Source organism: Ovis aries, chromosome 9 (assembly GCF_016772045.2).
Source record: "Ovis aries strain OAR_USU_Benz2616 breed Rambouillet chromosome 9, ARS-UI_Ramb_v3.0, whole genome shotgun sequence".
In the NCBI taxonomy this organism is placed as follows: domain Eukaryota; kingdom Metazoa; phylum Chordata; class Mammalia; order Artiodactyla; family Bovidae; genus Ovis; species Ovis aries.
Window position 1 is genome coordinate 34,364,113 of NC_056062.1, and position 20,164 is coordinate 34,384,276.

Sequence of the window (20,164 nt, forward strand, 5' to 3'; positions counted from 1 at the left end):
CCCACCCGCATCATTTTGTCTGTCACCCAGCACTGGGGTTCGAGGGGTCATGACCCGGCAGGGAGGAGGAATGATGGCCATTAAGTGAGCCCAACCTCGGAGCCCTGGAGTCGGAGGCCAGCAGCTGAGCGGGGACACGGCCGCAGCCAGCAGAGCACTGAGCACCGCGGAAGGACGGCTTCCACTACCAGGCTGGCCCGGCCCATCTGTAAGAAACACCGGGTCCAAAGGCCACAGGAGCAGACAGTACTAAAAGTGAAAACGACAGGCAGGCCAGGGCCACTTGCTAGAACAGGAAGAGGCGACATGGGACCGGTTTCCTATCATTAAATGTACTGACGACACTCCATTCATCTTTAGCACCTGTTGTTCTTTCCACTCTCTGGTTCACCACGAACGAGAGTTTTATTTACAAAGATGTGTGTGTACCCAGGCCCAGCCTTCCGCCCACTGTGAACCAGGCAGAGTTTGTCTTGGGTGCCCTCCCTGCCAGCTGGCCACCGCCCGCTTTGTCCCCACAGGAGTCAGGGTCCCATTCCTGCCGCCGAAACCCCGCTCGGAGCCTCTGCTCATTCTCCTCACCTCACAACGGTTTCTTCAACACCTAGAATGCAAATTGCGGTGCTGAACAAGAGGTGAGGGTTTGGAGAAGCTGAGAAATTCAGCCATACGGCTGGCATGCAGGTGAGGGACACAAACACAGTCACTGGTGAGCCAAGGACAGATCTTTCAGTGGTCTGAAACATGCAAGAACATGGCCATGAAACCCCGGAGGGAGCGGAGTCCATCCCAAATGGTGAGATGTGAAAAGCCCTAGGGAAGAAGGAGAGTGAACTCTGGCCTGAAGACGGAAAGGGCTGGGTGGGATTCTGACCAGCAGAACAGAGGACAAGCCGAAGTATGGGACTGGGATGTTCGGGCAGGGGTAGAGAGGTGGCAGACCACAAGTTGTTTTGAATTCTGGATCCATCAAAACCTGGCTGTTTGAACTCAGAGAATAAGCCTCTCTGAGTTGCCATTGCTCTGCAAAATTAAAATGTGCACATCACCTAATTACTGAGGACCTTATAAGGGGCAAGCTCTGAGCATGGTGTTAAGGGCATAATTAAATTCAGAATATCTTCCTCAGAGGGTTTAATGTTAGGACTGAAGAACAGTGAAGAATTTAGCACAGTATCCAGCAAGGAGCATTTTCAGTCAATAGCTGTTGATGCCTTTCAGGGTGGTGATAAACTGGGTGGTGAGGGTGGTGATGGAGGAGATGAAGTGGGTGGTGGGGGTGGTGATGGAGATATGAAGTGGGTGGTGATGGAGATGGTGGGGGTGGTGGGGGTGGTGAAGGAGGTATGAAGTGGGTGGTGACTGAGGGTGAAGTAGCTGGTGGGCCAAGATGCCACATTTGAAATCCTGCATCAGTGATTCGTCAACCTCCCAAGAGGCACCTGGATCGGTCCCCCGCTCAGTGAAGCCACAAGATACAGGATTCACTCCATGCATTCATTCTGCCTACCCCTGCATCCTCCCAGGACCATCCTCATTGGTGAGAAAACAAGAGGGGAACATGCAGAGGTGAGGGGCTGAGTCTGCAGCAGGAGAGAAGGGCTCCCCGTGGGGACCACCTGCCCACCCCAGGGTTCGTGTGACCCAGAGAATCATGTCTCCCTTCCTCTGCTCAATCTCCATCAGTGGCTGCAATAAAAGTTAATGTGAGATGTCTCTAAACTTTCTGTCTTCCCTTTCTGTCTTCCTGTTCAGCCAAGGAAAACAATTGAAGTTCAGTTCTCAGGGTTGTCCACGTCTTTCCTGTGATGTTTGTGAAGGTAATAAGATACCGCAGGTGCCATCGCCACACACCTTGCTCAAATGTGAGGGTCAGGTGGTCCAGTCTCTTCCTCTGGCTTCCTCACTCAACGTTTTAAAACCATGGCATGGTGTTATATATGATCCTTTCTAGTTTCTCTTCTTTACTTATTTTTGGTAATTTTTATATTTCACTCTATTATCTTACTGTGAATTTTCCCAATGATATTTTTAAAGATCAATTTTTAACATTTTCTTCCAGAAAATGTTGCCAACTGGTTTTTGGCTACTCAATTTTCTCATCTATAAAATGTGGACGTAATAGTATCTATCCAGAAGGACCTGAAGTTCAAAGGAGATAAGAATTGTAAAGCACTGTGAATGGCCCCGATCAATAATAAAACCACACAACAAACTAAATACTAGCAATACTGTATCTCTCTAGACTAATTGTGAATTTCTGAATAAAGCAGCTCAAAAAAGATAAGTGCTACCCCTTGGCAACTATCGTAGCAATAATGGATACAAGCAAGAATCATCAATAGATGTTCAAACCAGTGAGATAAAAATCAGATGGGAAAAGAGGATCTTTGCATAGTCTCAAAACACCTCCCCGGGAGATATTAACACTTAAATGGGGAAAAATAGTAGCCTTGCTGTGAAGAACTCCTCACCCACTTAACCCGACCATTAATGAGGCAAATTAGTATTCATTGCTCCTGACACAATGTGTGGAGAATACAGCATCTCTTGTGAGGCTGTCCTGCCAAAGATGGACACCTTGAATCAAATCACGAGGGCCCATCAGACAGGCCCAAACTGAGGGGCATTTTACACAATTAACTGGCCTCCACTCTTCACAAATCACTCAGTTGTGTCCGACTCTTTGCGACCCCATGGTCTGTCCACGGGATTCTCCAGGCAAGCATACTGGAGTGGGTTGCCATGCCTTCTTTCAGGAGAGCTTTCGAACCCAGGGATCGAATCCCAGTCTCCCACATTGCAGGCAGATTCTTCACCATCTCAGCTACCAGGAAGCCCTCCACTCTTTAAAAATGTGAACCATGAAATGTAAAGACTGGGGGCATGTTCCTGAATAAAAGACACTGGAGACACACAACAGTTCAATTCAAAACCCTGGGTTGGATCCTGCACAATTTTTGTCTTTATTTTTTGCCATACGGACATTATTGGGATAACGGGCAAGTTCTGAATAAAGTTCATAGCTTGGATCCCTGCTAACTGCATAATTTTGGTCTGGCATCATGGGAAGGTCAGGCAAGATCCACATATTTTGGAACACATGCTATGCTTGTCAGTGGGAAAAGGGGTCATGTCTAGATCCTACCACAACTGTTTCAGGAAAAATTAATTTGTGCACATAACACGGACACATACATACAGAAAGAGAGAGAGAAAGCAAACGTGGTAAAATGTACACAATTGGAAAATCTTGGTGAACTGTATTCAGAAATTCTCGATACTTAACGATTTCTTCTCGATACTTATAAGTTGGAAATTGTTTCAAAATAAAAAGTTTTGGACTTTCCTGGTGGTTCAGTGGTTAAGAACCCGCCTGCCAAGGCACGGGACATGGGTTCAGTCCCTGATCTGGGAAGATTCCACATGCTGCAGAGCAACTAAGCCTGAGCACTACAACTACTGAGCTCACACTCTAGGCCCTACAGGCTGTAACCACAGAGCCCGCGTGCCCTGAGAGCCTGTGCTCCACAGCAAGGGAAGCCACCACAATAAGAAGCCGGGGCCCTGCAACAAAGAGTAACCTCCGCGTGCCACAGCTAGAGAAAAGTCCAAACAGCAAGGGAGAGCCCGCACGGCCAAAAATTTAAAAAATAAATAAATAAAATTTTTGAAAAGCTTTGAAACATCAGCACTAAAGCAAGCTCTCTTTAGAGACAAGTCAGTGTCTCAGAGACAGTGCAACAGGATTTTCATCCTAACTCCAGCTCTCACCAGTTCTATGGTCTTGAAAATGCTCCTTACTTCCCTAAAAGTCTAGGTTCCATCACCTGTGCCATGGAGATGATAATAACAACCGTGAAGGGCTCTTGAGAGAATTAAACGAAATCATACACCGAAATGAGACCCGTGCATGACATGAGACAGGGCTGGGATCCCTGTTGAAAGAATGAGCGGCAGTAACAGGAGAGTGAGGAGTCTGCAGCCTGTGGAGCGGACACGCCTCTCACTCTTTCTCTGGCTTCGTAACATCCTGCCTCTGAACAGATACAAAGCAGGCAACATGCAGGATGCAGAGGAAGAAAGAAAGGGGGACAAAATGAGGTGTGTCCCCCAAAACTCATCCTTCTGTTTTCCTGAACTAACTAACTTAGCAGACGATACGGAGCAGAGGGGTGGGAGGAGAGGCAAACGGAGCCCATCTTTCCCATCGTGCCCCCTTGGCATTTTAAGAGCTTTAACTCATTCTTGGATATTTCTAACACTTTTCTGTATTTTCTGTGAAGATAAGAATATCAGCTTCTGCTTCATGTTTAACCAAAGAATTAACTAAAAAAAGCAAATTCAACCACAAGGTCCTACTGTAATAGCACAAGGAACTCTATTCAGTATCCTGTGATAAACCATGAGGAAAAGAATAGTAGAGAAGTCGCTCAGTCATGTCCGACTCTTTGTGACCCCATGGACTGTAGCCCACCAGGTTCCTTGGTCCATGGGATTTCCCAGGCATGAATACTGGAGTGGGTTGCCATTTCCTTCTCCAGGGGACCTTCCCGACCCAGGGAATGAACCCAGGTCTCCCGCGTTGTAGGCAGACGTTTTACCCTCTGAGCTACCAGGGAATCCCTAAGGAAAAGAATATATACGTATAACAGAACCACTTTCGCTGAACAGTAGAAATTAACACAAGTACCCAGGTGGCGCTAGTGGTAAAGAATCGCTTGCCAATGCAGGAGACACAGGTTCGATCCCAGTAAGATGCCCTGGTGAAGGAAATGGCAACCCACTCCAATCTTCTTGCCTGGGAAATCCCACAGAGGGACTGGGAAGAGCCTGGAGGGCAACAGTACACGGGGTCCCAAAGAGTCAGACATGACTGAGCACAGACATGCACACACACAGATATTAACACATCGTAAATCAACTATATTTCAACAAAATAAATTTTAAGACAGTAAACAGATAAGATAAAATAAAAACAAAACTCAGTTCTACAGATATACTTTAACGCTCAGTCTCTATTTTATACGATAAAAGTATACATATATATACATTTGAAAAAAAAAAAAAACACAATCCTTCAGGACCTTCCAAGGATTCAAAGCAACTTACAACCCATAACTTTGCTACCTGTTCCAGAGTCAGTTACTGTGTTGACCAATTGTTATGTTATGACCTCAGAACCATAATTACATTTATGCCTCTTGAACAAGCTGATGAAAAGAAACATTTGCTTAAGGCTCCCATCAATGAATGCAGAGCTTAGACTAGTCTTTAGCTTATACAAACGTTAAGCTTATTAATTCAGAATATTCATTTAGTTATTGAAACAGGATGACAAAACTGTACAGCGAGAGACTGAGTCTCTATTACACATATTAGCTTTGCACGAGAACCCGCTAGCTCAGGAAATGTCTCAGCCTGAGGATTCATATGCCTCTTTGAATTTTTTTAAACTGAGATTTAGGTATCAAAACCCCATCACCAATGCCCATCAATTCACAGAAAGACTATAAATGATGAAGATAAGTCCACCATGATTAAGAACTCTCCAGCTGGATTTCAGCTTAAGAAATTCTGAAACTGCCTATGTGTGGTCCACGCCAACAGTCACAGCATCCTTTAACTGAAAGCCAGTGATATGACTCATACCACCTGTTTCCTTGATCCTGCTCTATTCCTATTTCGGTCAGAGTTCTCTTTGGAGGATTTAAACTTTTATGAAAACAAATAGCAAATATTTATTCAAATTTATTACTATTGTTTCACACCCCAAAAACAACATTTCCTATTATAAAATTACATTCATCTCCATTAATTTTAACAAGCCAAGGATTATTTAAAGTGATAATCATAGTGGTAGCTATAGCTGATGGAAAGGCTGCTAGTTAAAGGAACTGTATATAAAAATATATACTTCCATGGATGCTTATTATATATGTGCGTGTGCATCAATGTGCCCAGTTGTGTATGACTCTTCGCGGCCCCATGGATTGCAGCCCGCCAGGCTCCTCTGTCCATGAAATTCTCCAGGCAAGAATACTGGAGCAGGTTGCCCTTTCCTTCTCCAGGGGTTCTTCCCGACTCAGGGATCAAACCTACATTTCTTGCATTTCTTGCATGGGCAGGCAGATTTTTTACCACTGTGCCACCTGGGAAGCCCTATTATATATATATATATATATATATATATATATATATATAATCCTTATTTAAATTTGCTTACTTAGACACATTGCAATGAGATGTTCCTGTCCCAGAGAGTGTATCAGACAGAATGAAATATAACAAATGCAGGGAAAGGGGAATGATGAGAGGTAGGGGAGAGGGTGGGAGAGGGGCGGTCTGGATGACAAAAGAGTCACTGCTCAGCTCTCTGGACTCTGACTGCAGCGTGGAGTCAACAGGGAGACTTCCGCAGAAGCCCCACGCTCAGGCAGCAACCTGCTGCCATCTGAGATTCCCACTGGTGGGGTGCACAGGCTGTAAATTCTATTGCCCTATTTGTCAATCAGTCCAGCCACTAGTCCATCGCCGTGAGGACAAGAACCAAGGAAAAGAAGAGAAAAAGAATTGCCTACTGTACTCCTACCTAGAGGAGGTGAAGTGTTTCACTTTACACAAAACACAGAAGGCATCAATGTGGAGTCCAGGAACCTTCCCAGACCAAGGCTCAGTACTCTGATCTCTCCTCCCCCTCTGCTGTTCAGGAACGACTTGGGGGTGGAAACAAGCCTGGCAGAACGAGACTCTACTTGTGGCTTCATGGTGGGTCACAGTGGACATGACCTGAGACGGGGGCAGATGTGACAGCCATCGGGGACCCCCCGGCACCATGCAGGCCAGAGGTGGTGGCAATAATCTGTTCCCTGAGGAGTTCTTGGGGGTGATGTGAAGTAAGAGTTTGTAGCTAAAGAGTCTGCCAAGGAGCCCTGAGCAGGAATTCAGTGGATCCCAGGAGTTAGGCAGATCCCAGGAGTTAGGCAGATCCCAGGACCTGGATCCCTCCCCCCAGGTTAAAATGCGAGCTTGACTCAGTGAGCCTGCAGGCCACCATCGGAAGTCTGAACCTCCAGGCGGATGTCTTAGTGTGAAATCCATCCATCTTTTCACCCACATCAGCCTCTCACGTGAAGCCTTTGGTGTCTCTCCCGCTACACACATGACTCATGCAGGGAAGTGAAGTGACTGGAGTTCAAGGGCACTTTGACTGGAAAAAGATGAACTGTCCCGGTTGCCTGGGAAACCCTGAAGACAACCATACTCAATGTGTCAGATACCGGAAGTCAACAGGAGCCAAAGTCACTTCAAAGGTAAATCCAAGAAAGCTAACAGCAAAAGAGGGACACTCGGCTTGCAAGAGCAGCTCCAGTTTCCTACAGGCTCATGAACTTTGGGAAAGAGAAATAAATGTTTTGCAATCCTAATTAGCCAACAAGAATGATCATCTTAAATGCTAACTTCCAGATTACAGGAGAAGATTCAGTACAAAGACACTGAGAGTCCCTCAATATTTTTGCTGGGACCAGTAAACTTGGACAAGATGGCTGGATGGCATCAGTGACTCCATGGACATGAATCTGAGCAAACGCCGGAGGTGCTGAAGGACAGGGAAGCCTGGCATGCTGCAGTCCACGGGGTTGCAAAGGGTCAGACACGACAGAGAGACTGAATAACAATAACATTAAACTCGAGTTTTCAAAATAATCCTGTGATGAAATAGAACAAGTCTTAATAAACTGTCCCTCTAAATCCTTTCGGGTTTTGTTTCAGTTTAGTCTGATTCTATCCAGATTTCCAGTGTTAAACGTATGTATGTCAAATATTGAGTATTACATGTGGCTTTTCTTAAGAACATAAAATGTTAGCTGTAGTCATTTTGAGGAGAAAAAATTTAAGAATTTAACAAGCAAAGCAATGTGCTATCATTTTCTTCAAAGAAATGTGGACTTAATGAAACCCTACCCAAAGCTGCATTTTGCATCAAATGCTGTTTCGTAAGGGTTATTCTGTGAGTCTGAATTATTATTTTATTACAATATTTTCCAACATAAAAATCACCCTGAAAAGCTTCATAATGCAAATGTGCACATATTACTGGTATTTGAACTCACAGAGCCTTTTGTGACAAAATCAATCAAAAGTAAAATCAGTGCAAACACCTCTGACAAGGAGATCAAGTTTTCTCTTCACCCCTCAACACTTTCACAGTGAGAGAACTATTCAGGGATTAACATGTTTGGGCCTTTTAACAATTTATTTTAGAGGTTTATGAGTTCGGGGGAGGACATTGTCCAAAAAGTACTATGTTCATACACACATTTTCACTTTGGATTTTTAGACATCTGGTAGGAAATGCTTGGCGTTCGTTGCTCTGCGCTGCCCCCTGCTGGTGGTGTCCTGTAAATGGCCTCAGGACACAATCTGGTACTGCAGTGACTTCGACCCGCCCACAAGGCCACCTGAATTCATAATTACCTTACTTAAGGGCCCTATTTCTGAAGGTGATGTACAAAGCTGTATTTTATTTTACTTTTAATTAATTTTTATTTGATTACAGTTGCTTTACAATGCTATATTAGTTTCTGCTGTACAGCAAAGTGAATCAGCTCTACATATACACATCTCCACTCTTTCGGATTTCCTTTCCATTTAGGCCAGCACAGAGATCTGAGAAGAGCTCCCTAACAAAGCTGTATTTTAATGTTAAATGTTTAAAGAAATAATTAAGGTAAAACTTTTTTTAAGTTGAGGATCTATGATTAATTTTTATTGCATGTTGAAGATAAAGCTTTTCCCAGAGAATGTATTCAATCACAAGGAACTAATGACAAACCAAGGATGCTAGTTTGGTGGCACTAGTAGTAAAGAACCCGCCTGCCAGTGCAGGAGACTTAAGAGATGCGGGTTCAATCCCTGGGTTGGGAAGATCCCCTGAAGGAGGGCATGGCAACCCACCCTAGCGCTCTTGCCTGGAGAATCCCATGTCCCATGGACAGAGGAGCCTGGTGGGATACAGTCCATGGGGTTGCAAAGAGTTGGACACAACTGATTTGATTTAGCATGCAGCACCCAAGGACTCTACTTTATCTTAAAATAAATGGTTATAAAATCAGTAAAGAAAAATATATTATTCTGAACTTATCGAGGATGGTCTTATGAGGAATGTCATCATTTTATCTCAACTGCACCACCACAGCTCACAGGAGAATCGCTGCTTTTGCGTTACTCATTCTAAGGTGACCTAAAGGGGGCATTCCAATTCACTTGACAGCAATCTGTCTGAAATAGAAAGATCAAGGTTCCAAGCTGTAAACAACAAATGCATCCCACCAATTGTTCAAAAACCAGAAGCTAGACCCCACAAGAACATGCAACATAACAACAAAACATACTTCTGCAACATAACAACTTCTTCCTGCCTTGTAATTGCCTTGTTTCACCCACCGCTGTGAGACACAACACTGACTCGGTCCTCAGAACCGCCAGCGTGACCTTTTCAGTCTGCAGGAAAGAAGATCTCGTTACAGTGCTCATGTTATGTATATGGAACCGGCCCACAAGTAACTGTTACTGACACTCTGCTTCAGAAATGCATCCAGAAGCCCAAATACCAGGAAGTAACCAATGCAATCTTTGTTCCTCTGAACTTCATCCGCAGTACCTCCTGGAGATTCCTAAATGGTGTTCATTTCTAATGACTGAAACTAGCTAGGGATTTTTAAAATGTTCTTACTGCTCAAGCAAAGAGCCCTAAAGCTTGATGCCTTGGTGCAAAATGTACTCCAGAAAAGAAACACACAGAGTGGAGATGGTGCAGGTCCCCTACAGTGACAAACAAATGGCTCCAGCACGCAACACGTCTTCATGTTTGATGCTTATTATATGTAAGCACCAGATGCACTTCTCACTGAGTGCCGTAAAAGTGATTCTTTAAGAATCCTAAATAGAAAATGAGTCAGTCCCAGCACAAATACAAACCTAAAAAGAATTCTATACTGTACAAGTAACATTTGCAGCATTAAACACGTGGATGTTTTAGGAGACCTTCCTGCTGGACCCCACAGTCCCTCTGGTGTTCCGCCCATGTGCTCTGAGACTCTGAAACAGCCCCTGGTGACCCCAGGCTGGTCACCGCAGACTAGGACCACAGGCTGAGTCCCTGCCTGTGGGGGAGGGGTGGGAACTGGACTCCCCTGGCCCCCCACCCACCCTTATCCATCCTGCATCAGGGCTTTGTGTTTCCCCAAAGCTCACCCAGTGTGATGTCATGAAATAATTTGACTCTACTTTTCACCATGTTTTCTTTTCTTACCTTTACCTGGAGAATCTCTGCCAGATGTGTAGAAAGTTATCTTTTGCGGGATATATTCCAAAATGCTCTTATGCTGTTTTTCTTAGGGTTTCTCCACACGGCCCCATTCAGAGATGCTATCGCTTTCTATGGGAGAGGAAAAAAAATGTGCACAGGAAAATGATCACCATAAAATCATGGATTCTTAAATCAGATCTAAAGAAATGTCAAACCCAGGGGAAGAGCACCTGGGGAAACTCCATGAGGCATGGGTTTGGGGTGGGAAGTAGGAATCTTCTCTCCTCTTGTAGCTTTGTTAAAAGCTGTGTTTTCCCAGATGCAAAGCAGTGACCGTTATCTCACTAGCGTTTTCTCCTCACCTCCAGTGTTCCGGGGAGGTCACATTCTGTAAAAAACATCCTGCCTTTCTCCCCACAAAAAAGTTCCATGGAGTTTCAGAATGCAGAAGCTGCAACTCGGTAACTCCGCTCTGGGTTATTTACCACTCGCACAAAGAAAATGCTGTCTATTCAGAACTCATTTCAAAACTCTTTTCACGGCGAGCGGGGAACAAGCGGGCTCATGTCCGAGTGCAGACCCATCCCCGGCGCCGCGTGGCACGGCGCGCTCCTACAAGGACCTGTTGTGCGCGCGCGCGCGGGGCAGAGAGCCCTCCCAGCCCAGGGTCTCTGGCTTGTCTGCCCCCGGTTTGTCGGGAGGCAGCCCTCGCCCCGCAGGTTCACCCTGACACTGCAAGGGCGGCTCCTGGCCCCCAGGCCTGGGGATGAGGCCTGACCTGGACGCCTGGATGCGGAGCGCGGCCTCGGGGAAAGTAGTTTAAACCCCATGGAGTTCGGTTTCTTTTGTTTTCTGATCTCAGTCATCGTGCCCTCTTTTGTTAGGTTTGAAGTGAACTCACCCAGAATCTGAACCTCAGGCCCTCAGGGTTCCAGGGAGCCTAGCCCTGAGCCACCGCTCAGACCTCACCACAACCCCCTGCATCCCCAGGCTGAGGCAGACGCAAGAAGAAGGGTCCAGGGGCTCCTTCTAGGTTCAGGACCCTCCCCGGACCAAGAATACAGAAAGGATTGGTGAGGGCAGGACCAGGAGGCCAGAGACGGTCGCCCAGGCGGGCTCTGCAGGACTGGGGTGGGGCTGCCTTCTGACCCGGGTCCAGGTGAGGGGCTTGGGCCTGTCCCCTGTGGTTGGGAACAAGTGGGAGCGGGGAAGCGGCTTGGAAGCCTGAGCCCACTGTGCACTGGGTGGGCCAGAACCCCCAGAGGAGCCACAGACCACCCTGGGGCCTGCACAGAGTGGAGATGGGGGGGCAGGGGTGCTGGGGGCCAGGAGCACACCTGCCTGGGGGTGGGGCACAGAGGAGAGGTCCCCAGCCCAGGTGTGTGTGTGTCCCTGGGCCAACAGGAGTAATCCGTCCTGTGGGGACCCCTAGAGAGAGGAAAGGGCCTGACAGGAGGAGGCAGGAGGGACCACGGGCCAGGCGGGGCTGAGGAAAGCACATGGCGGGGGTGGTACCCAGGACCCAGGAAGTAAGAGGCATATTCCCCTCCACCTCGGATCAGGGAGACTCGGAGAATGAGGGGCCTTGCTGCCCAGAACTGTCAAAGACTCAGTGCTTTTGAAAGTCCATGGAGAGAGGGCTGGCTCAAACCATCTGCCAGGGCAGAAAACAGGATACCGGCCCTCCAGGTAAGAAAGGGCTGGGGCTCTTACCTCTGACACCCCCACACACACAACACACACACACACTCATACACACCACAGCTGTGGCAGGGGTACGCCCCCCAACACACACACACACACACACACACACACACACACACTCATATACACACACCACAGCTGTGGCAGGAGTACGCCCCCCAACACACACACATATACACACTCATACACACACATGACCGGTGGGCAGGGGTATGCCCTCCCAACACACACACACGCGCACGTGTGTGCACACACACACACACACGACAGCCATGGCCGGGGGGTAGTGAAATGGGGAAGGGGCTGCAGTGAGAGGGCAGAAGGATTCGCCAGCCCAGCTGCAGGCAAACAGGCCCCAGGAGGACCTGGGACGAGGTCAGGCCAAGTAGTCAAGGACAATGCTGACCAGCGCCTGGGCCCAGACGTTGCAAGAGCTAAAATGAGACTATTTCTGTGACTCCAGCTGGCCAGAGGAGCTTTTGTATCATCTGAGAACAAGCCGAAGAGCTGGGGACCCGCGAGTTTTCACTCAGGGGTCGAGGATATTGGTCCCAGTGAACAAAGCTGACAGCAGTGGGGGGAAATAAATGTACCTTGTGTTTTGGTTCTCTCGAGGATAGTGCTTTTCAGCCTATTGATTGCTGCAGCGACACCTGATAAAACCCTCCTGCCAGCCTAGAAGTTCCAGGAGTCAGGGACCCTGTGTCACCGCACCTGGCACATGATAGCCGACTGGCTGCCTCACCTGTTCTGAGCTGATTGTCTTACTTGAAACTTTCCTGTTCATCGTGGTCTTTCCAGAGAAATCTAGATGCACATACTTTCTCAGAAACCTTTTGATCACCTCTAAGACATGGGCTTCCCTGGTAGCTCAGTTGTTAAAAGAATCTGCCTGCAATGCAGGAAATGCGGGTTCAAGCCTTGAGTCAGGAAGATGCCCTGGAGAAGGCATCCCACTCCAGTATTCTTGCCTGGAGAATCCCATGGACAGAGGAGCCTGGCGGGCTATAATCCATGGGGTCACAAAGAGTTGGACACAACCAAGTGACTAACACTTTCACTTTCAAAACATTCTTAATAATAATTTTTTTCCTTGCTACCACTTTCTGACCCATCACTTTCAGAGAACCTCACATACTCTACGGTATTATTGCACATACAGAAGTATTATTCCACATGGAGAGGGCCCACACTGAGTTTTTTGCAAATTTGATTGTTAGTAATCAAAAGAAGACCAATGAAAGAAGACCTCAGCAAGCTCACCCAAGAAGCTCAGAGCACATCAGAAAATCCACCAACTTCTCTTGTTTCTTTTTCTAGATCCACGTCAACTCTTTGTCTCCAGAGGAGAAAAAAGACACCAGCACTCTCTGCGACCTCCCTGTCCATATACGTTTGCACCATTCCCCTTCGTGAGTGAATTCCTGAGAAGGCCCTTCCCTGTTACATTCTCTTCCGGTTGCAGACAAGTTGAAGTATTTTGAGTGACACAGAAACAATTTGTCTTTGGCCAAAAGAGAAACTCGGGGGAAGGCAAAAAAAAAAAAAAACAGGCCAGCCTAATTGTAAGCTTCACAAACGGAGCAGGTTTGGGCATAGCAGATGCAGGCACAGTTTTGGAATTCACAATATGCCATTCATGCCTCACGAGACGATGGGACATCTTCAAATGTTGTTGCCGAACCAACACGGGGAAACATGCTTGCTGCTTACCCAAAACAAGCTTCAACAAAGTCCAACTTCTGCTGCAAATGTGCAGAGGGGAAGATTTTCTCTGCATGGAATTTTGAACTCTTTTTTGTTCATTTGCTAAGTGAGGACGAGTTGTCTGGGAGCACATTTGGATAGGTGGGATTCATACCTTATGAAATGTGGATCCAGGACAAAAACGGTCATCACTCAAGAAACGCAGGAAGAGCTAAGACCCTTCCTTAAGTTCAGAATGGGAGTGTGTACTGAGGGGTCAGTGGTGTGAAACAGACAGGCATTCCAACAGCCATCTTTGGAGCCAGGAAAAACTCGTAATTCATCCTCTTTGGGTATTGAAAGACTTCCTGCCCTTCCTTAAGGAATGCCCTTCACACTGTCTGCTTTCCTGCGTCTTTGTACACGGGACCTAACTTCCAGGCGTGTGTGTGTGTGCGCACATGTGCACGCAGTGGCTCAGTTTTGTCTCTTTGCGATCCCATGGACCGTAGCCCGCTGGGCTCCTCTGTCCATGAGATTCTCCAGGTAATAATACTGGAGTGCGTTGCCAGGCTCTCCCCCCACGGATCTTACAGCCCCAGGGATTGAATGTGTGTCTCTTGCATCTCCTTCACTGGCAGGCGGGTTCTTTATGACTAGTGATCCCTGTGAAGCCACTGCCAGGCCTAGGACCAGACAAACTTCACAAAGGAAGTTGAGGACCCTCGCTGGGGCCAAGTCTAGGGACACCGTCTTGGGGAGAAGCACCCACCCAGGGAGTCTGCTGGTTCTGAGCTCTCTGCTGTTCTCTCTTCACTGAGACAAAAGCCAAAATACAGAGACCTGACTCTCAGTTCAGAGGCACATCCCAGTGGTTCATGCATCAACTCTCCCACCCAGGTACTCTGCCCCCCGCCCTGGCTTCCAAAGTGCGTGGACAAAGTGTAACGTCACCCGCACCTGGAGTTTAGGGCTGCTCTGGGGAAGCTGAACTTGCAGTATTCCATCTACAGACAATAGAGGTCCACGCACAGGAGCATCCTAGCAAGATGGCAGCATCCAGACATCCTTCCACAAAATGTGAACTGACTGCTTCCAAGAGTTCATCAATGGATGGTTGTTTAGTCACTCAGTTGTATCCAATTCTTATGGCCCCACGGACTGTGGCCCACAAGGCTCCTCTGTCTATGGGATTCTCCAGGTAAGAATACTGGAGTGGGTTGCCATTTCCTTCTCTAGGGGATCTTCCCAACCCAGGAACTGAACCTACGTCTCCTGCATTGGCAGGCAGCTTCTTCACCACTGAGCCACCAGGGAAGCCATATAAACGGATACAAGTGCCATTTTACTAAGTACTCATTTTTCACACTGTCCTTAAACTATCATATAGCTGTGTTCTGTTCAGAAACAACTGCTGCCTAGGGTTTCTAGTTTTGTTTTGTTTTGTTTCCGGAATATTGCATTTATTCGAATCAGAAGATTGAACGGCAAAGGTTGGCCTAACATTTATCCTCAAATAGAGACTCCAGGAAGAGTAATACAATAAGGTGATAACCGAATAATTATTGGCGAGGATGTCATTTCTCAGAAGGACGGCACCCAAGCAGCACAGGCAGTGAGCACTGGTGCTCTGAGCCCATGGCTCTAATTATCAGCCTCTGAAGATGCCTTTTGGAGTCTGCAGGCAGCACTGGCAAAGATGAAAGGGAACAGCAAACGCTGCCCTGGCAGCTTGCAGATACAGACAGCACTCCGGGCCCTACGGTCCGTGGGCAACAGCAAACAGACTGGGCGGTCAAGCTGGGTCAGCTCCTCCGGCTTCATGGAGGTAAGGCTGGCAGGGCTTGTGGCCGCGCGTCTCCAGCACCCCAAACCCAGGACCGGGGAGCCCACAGCTTTGGAGTCTTTGCCCTTGAACCACGTGCCAGTTTTTAAAATTATTCTTTGAGAAACCAGTGGGTGGGCACAGATGGGAAGTGGGAAGCTGCAAAGGGAAGAAGATGGTGTTGGAACGGAACACAGGACCGAGCGCCTCTGTGAGCGCATCCACTCCAGGCGCGTCCCCGCGGGCGCGTCCCCTGCAGGCAGACCGGGATGCACTCCGATGCCCGCGCCCACAGGACTGAGACCACATCCCATCCCAACCCCCTCCACCCCCACAACACACCTGACCATTTACCATAAACCCCACGGCCCCCGGTTCAGCAGGCAGCCTGCAGGCTGTTCTATGCATACAGCAAATATTTTAAAAACACAACAGGTTAAAAAAAAGTGATTGGAACTGCTCTAAAATGTTGTGAAAGCATCATTGGTTCAACAACATTTTATATGTGCAATTTGGTGCCTTAAATTAAAAAAAGAAAGAAAGCAAGCCTCCTAGCTTCCCGCCTTGCTCTGTGCGGGGAAGGAGTTCACCTCAACACATCCAGAAAATGCAGCTGTTTCCCAAGGAAACACATGTGGGAGGAAGCCTGCTGAGAAGAGAGCAGGAGCGGCTGGCTTCAGAGCTGGTGTCGGTGCGGCTCACGCCCGCACTCATCCACAGGCTGTCCTCTTTAGGGGCAGCTGTGCTCGAGAGGACTGCTCGCTGCAGCCCTGGGCTGTATCGGCTGCTTGATGTTTGGGAGAAGACCCGTGGGGGAGGGGGAACTTAGGAGGGAGCCCCCATCTCAGGCTGCCTGCCGGCTCTCAATACCCAGGACCTCCCCAAACCCAGACTCACCTCCCTTGGGATAAGATGAGCAGGACTTAGGGGTCTCCCAAACCAGAGGCCACGGTGCCCAGCCCACTGTCCTTCTTCTTCAGGCCAGACGGGCTCCCCACTCCATGCAGCTCCACACCTCCACACAGACCCCACCAACAGGAGAAGCCAGCTCAGACCCGGCCGGGGCCAGGGCGCTAAAGTGAAAGCCCCTGAGCTGAAGTTCCTTGAGAAGACCTTGGGCACACAGTCTCTGACAGTGTTTAAGTTTTGATGGCAGCAGAGCCTTGCCTTTCCCTAAATGCTGAAATATGACCCCCCAAACTGCAGGAGACCAGTTTCCCTGATGAACAAGGTGGTGGACTAGAGCCTGGCAGGCTATCATCCATGGAGTCACAAAGAGGCGGTCACGACTGAAGCAACAGTGCGCACACACACAGGGCTCTCCTACAAGAGGAGCTCAGGGAAGGAGGTGGAATCTGGGGACAGTGGGGACTGGGACAGGGCGGCAGCCAGGTGAAGAGGGAAGGCTAGGCTCCTGGTGGCATGGGCTCCAGCCTTGGAGACCGGGTCGCCTCACGTGTACACCTGTTCCCAGCCCTTGTTAATATTCCTTCTGAGTATAGAGCAATAGGCCTCAGGGAATATTTCCAGGGGAAATTAAAACGTGATTTGTAAGTAACACAAGATCACATACTCGACAGCCTGTGTACAAACCTGGGCTGGGCTTCCGCTTTCCCTTCCTACATTTTACGCATTTCTGCCTTTTGCCCGCAAAGAAGAGCATTTCTCTCCCCCAGTCTACCACACCATTTTAATTTTTTTTCTAATGCATTATAATTTTCCAAAATTGCTTATTTTTTCCCTTTTTTGTAACATCCCTTTTTAATGAAGTTTTTAAAGACTAATTCAGTCATCCTGGTGATGAATGAAGATTTTCATTCAAGATCTTAAAAATATGACAAATACATGTAAAGCAAATATGTAATATTTTGAGTTATAGTCAAAGCCTGTGGATAGCTTGAGCTGATGAAGAAGCTCTGCTGGAAAAGACTTTTTACTCAGGTTCTGCTTCTATTTTATGTATTTGTCATAGCTCAGTCACTTACTCTGCCTTTGAAAGTAGTTAACAGCCCAGAGCTCCCACACCTGGCTGGGTTGCAATGAAGAAAGCCACACCACTGGCTCAGGCGGGCGGTCCTGGGCCCTTGAGAGGTATATGTGACTCACAGATCTCCTCTCAACTCAAGCAGAAACTCTAAACCCAGACAGCCATCACCAAGCAGGCCCTAACAGTTAGTCTTGAGTCAACACAGTGTGTTCACAGGCTGTAGGCCATGTGCCCACCACTGCCCACCTGCCCACACTCTGCGCTGAAGCAGGACTCACCCCATGTGTCCCCGTCCATCGGAATTCAGGGAAAGAGGAAGAACACTCACATCTCCGACCTTCCCACCCTCACTCACCACCAACACTCTGTAAAGAGGGCTGCTGCTGCTAAGTTGCTTCAGTCATGTCCGACTCTGTGCGATCCCACAGACGGCAGCCCACCAGGCTCCACTGTCCGTGGGACTCTCCAGGCAAGAACACTGGAGTGGGTTGTCATTTCCTTCTCCAATGCATGAAAGTGAAAAGTGAAAGACAAGTCACTCAGTCGTGTCGGACTGTTCGCGACCCCATGGACTGCAGCCTACCAGGCTCCTCTGTCAACGGGATTTTCCAGGGAAGAGTACTGGAGTGCATTGCCATTTCCTTCTCCATGTAAAGAGGGAACTTATGTATCAATATTGAATCATTGGCCCCTAAGCCTCATTCCCTTCAGTCCCAGGCCATTGATACTGGCTGATGTCTTTGCATGTTTTAACTTCATCGTAACTGCAGAAGGAAGGTGGGAGAGGCGAATGGATGGGGAGGGCCTCCAGGGAGCTGCTAGACCCTGGAACAACCCTAGAACCCCAGGGTTTCCTGTCCCTCCACATCCGAGGACCACCTCCAACAGGAAGGTATCCAGAATGCTGAGCTAAAGGCAGGCTTGTCCCTCCTGACACATTTTTGGAGGAAGGATATTAGGAACTACTGAAATTATTTTTACTCATTGTAAAAAAAATGACATGCACTTTAAAGAACCGTTTTAATGAGAGGGTTAGCATTTTTACTGGATCACACATGCGTGCACCTGCACACTTCAGTACATTCACACAAACCCAAGAGCCACGCAAAGTCGTGAATGATAGCAGCAGCTGGCACACATTTTTTTTTTTTACTATTCTCTCTCAAAAACATAGTCTCCATTATTTATAGATAATAATGTGTGTTATTCGCCTTCCCTCCAGAAAATTAAGAGAGTTAACCAAAATTCATGATTGATACAGCCATTCCTGAATAGGAAATAAGAGAGGCATTCACACTGATGGAAAATAGAACCTTTAGAAACAGAATGAGGTCCAGACAGTTCTCATTTGAAAGAACAGTTTAAAACCTCATCATGTCAATGTAACATCATAATGTCTTTGAAGAGAACTTTCAAATCTGATTTATTCATGTAAACCCACAGAACCTAGTAGCATTAGCTAGTAGAGATGGGCTAAACAAATGAATAAAATACCCCCCAAAGTCCCGCTATCTCAGATCAGATATTTGATAAAATCCGGACTGTTGTTGTTTAATTGTTTAGTCATGTCAGACTTTTGTGACCCCGTGGACTGCAGCCTGCCAGGCTCTTCTGTCCGTGCGATTCTCCAGGCAAGAATACTGGAGTGGGTAGCCATGCCCTCCTCCAGGGGATCTTCCCAACCCAGGGATTGAACCTGCATCTCCTGCATTGGCAGGCAGATTCTTTATCCCTGAGGTATGAGGGAAATCAAACTCCAGGTGTCCATGTGTTAACTTTATTTTTTAATAATATGCTTTTTTCTGGGTTGAAGAACATATTTCTATCAGAGGATCCAACTTCTACTGTATTTTTAAAAGAACAGTGGTTTGTGTCACTAGAGGGAGACACTGTTTACCAAAAACCTATTATCAGGCTGAACTGAAATCTGTCCAGTTCTTCAGACTAAAACACCAAAAAGTAATGCTACTGTGTATTATAACAAATGTGCATCATTTTTTGAATTTAACAAGTTCATACCTAGAATTATTGAACAGATAGGTTAAGTTTTCCTTTCTCAAATAATATTGAAACTGTGAAAAGAAGGTATGAGATGGAAATTGCCAAACTTTAGACAATTAGTAAAATGCAAATAGGGTGATAGTGAAATACCAGGATTTTTCAACTCTCTCGGAACTGTCTCCCCCGCAATAAAAATCAGAACAGAAAGGCCCTGCCTCACTGAGAATGTGGATTAATCTAAATCTCTCTCCCAGGTAAAGAATACAAAGCCAAATGCTATATTCACATCACCATGCAGAAGGCAAGACCCAAAACTGAGCTCTTCCTGTAGAAGCAACAGGTCAGATTTCCAGTTCTTAACCAAACAAGCAACATCACGTGTGTGTGTGCACGCATGTGAGCATGTGCACGTGCATATTTATAAAGCGTTATGTATAAATCACAGTTCAGAAAGATACAGAAAATGTGATCAGGACTTCCCTGGTGGTCCAGTGGCTAAGACTCCATGCTTCCTCTGCAGGGGGCATGGGTTCGATCCCTGGTTGAGGAACTAAGCTCCCACATGCTTCACGGTGTGCATAAATTTAGGGAAAAAAAATTTTTTTTTTTAAAGAAAATGTGATTTGTTTCCAACAGATGGATGTATTTT

The 20,164-nt window shown here is 47.2% G+C and overlaps 1 protein-coding gene across 3 annotated transcripts in view; it reads right to left on the reverse strand.

Annotated features, from left to right (window-relative positions):
• ST18 (ST18 C2H2C-type zinc finger transcription factor) overlaps positions 1 to 20,164 on the reverse strand; it is a 262,346-nt gene that overhangs the window by 219,549 nt on the left and 22,633 nt on the right. For 2 of the 3 annotated variants that reach the window (XM_060393402.1, XM_060393403.1), the window contains exon 2: positions 10,316 to 10,441. The gene's annotated coding sequence lies outside the window, so the exon portion shown is untranslated. Of the gene's footprint in view, positions 1 to 10,315; positions 10,442 to 10,674; positions 10,766 to 20,164 lie in introns of those variants that run through there. The other variant, XM_042254200.2, reaches the window with a different exon arrangement.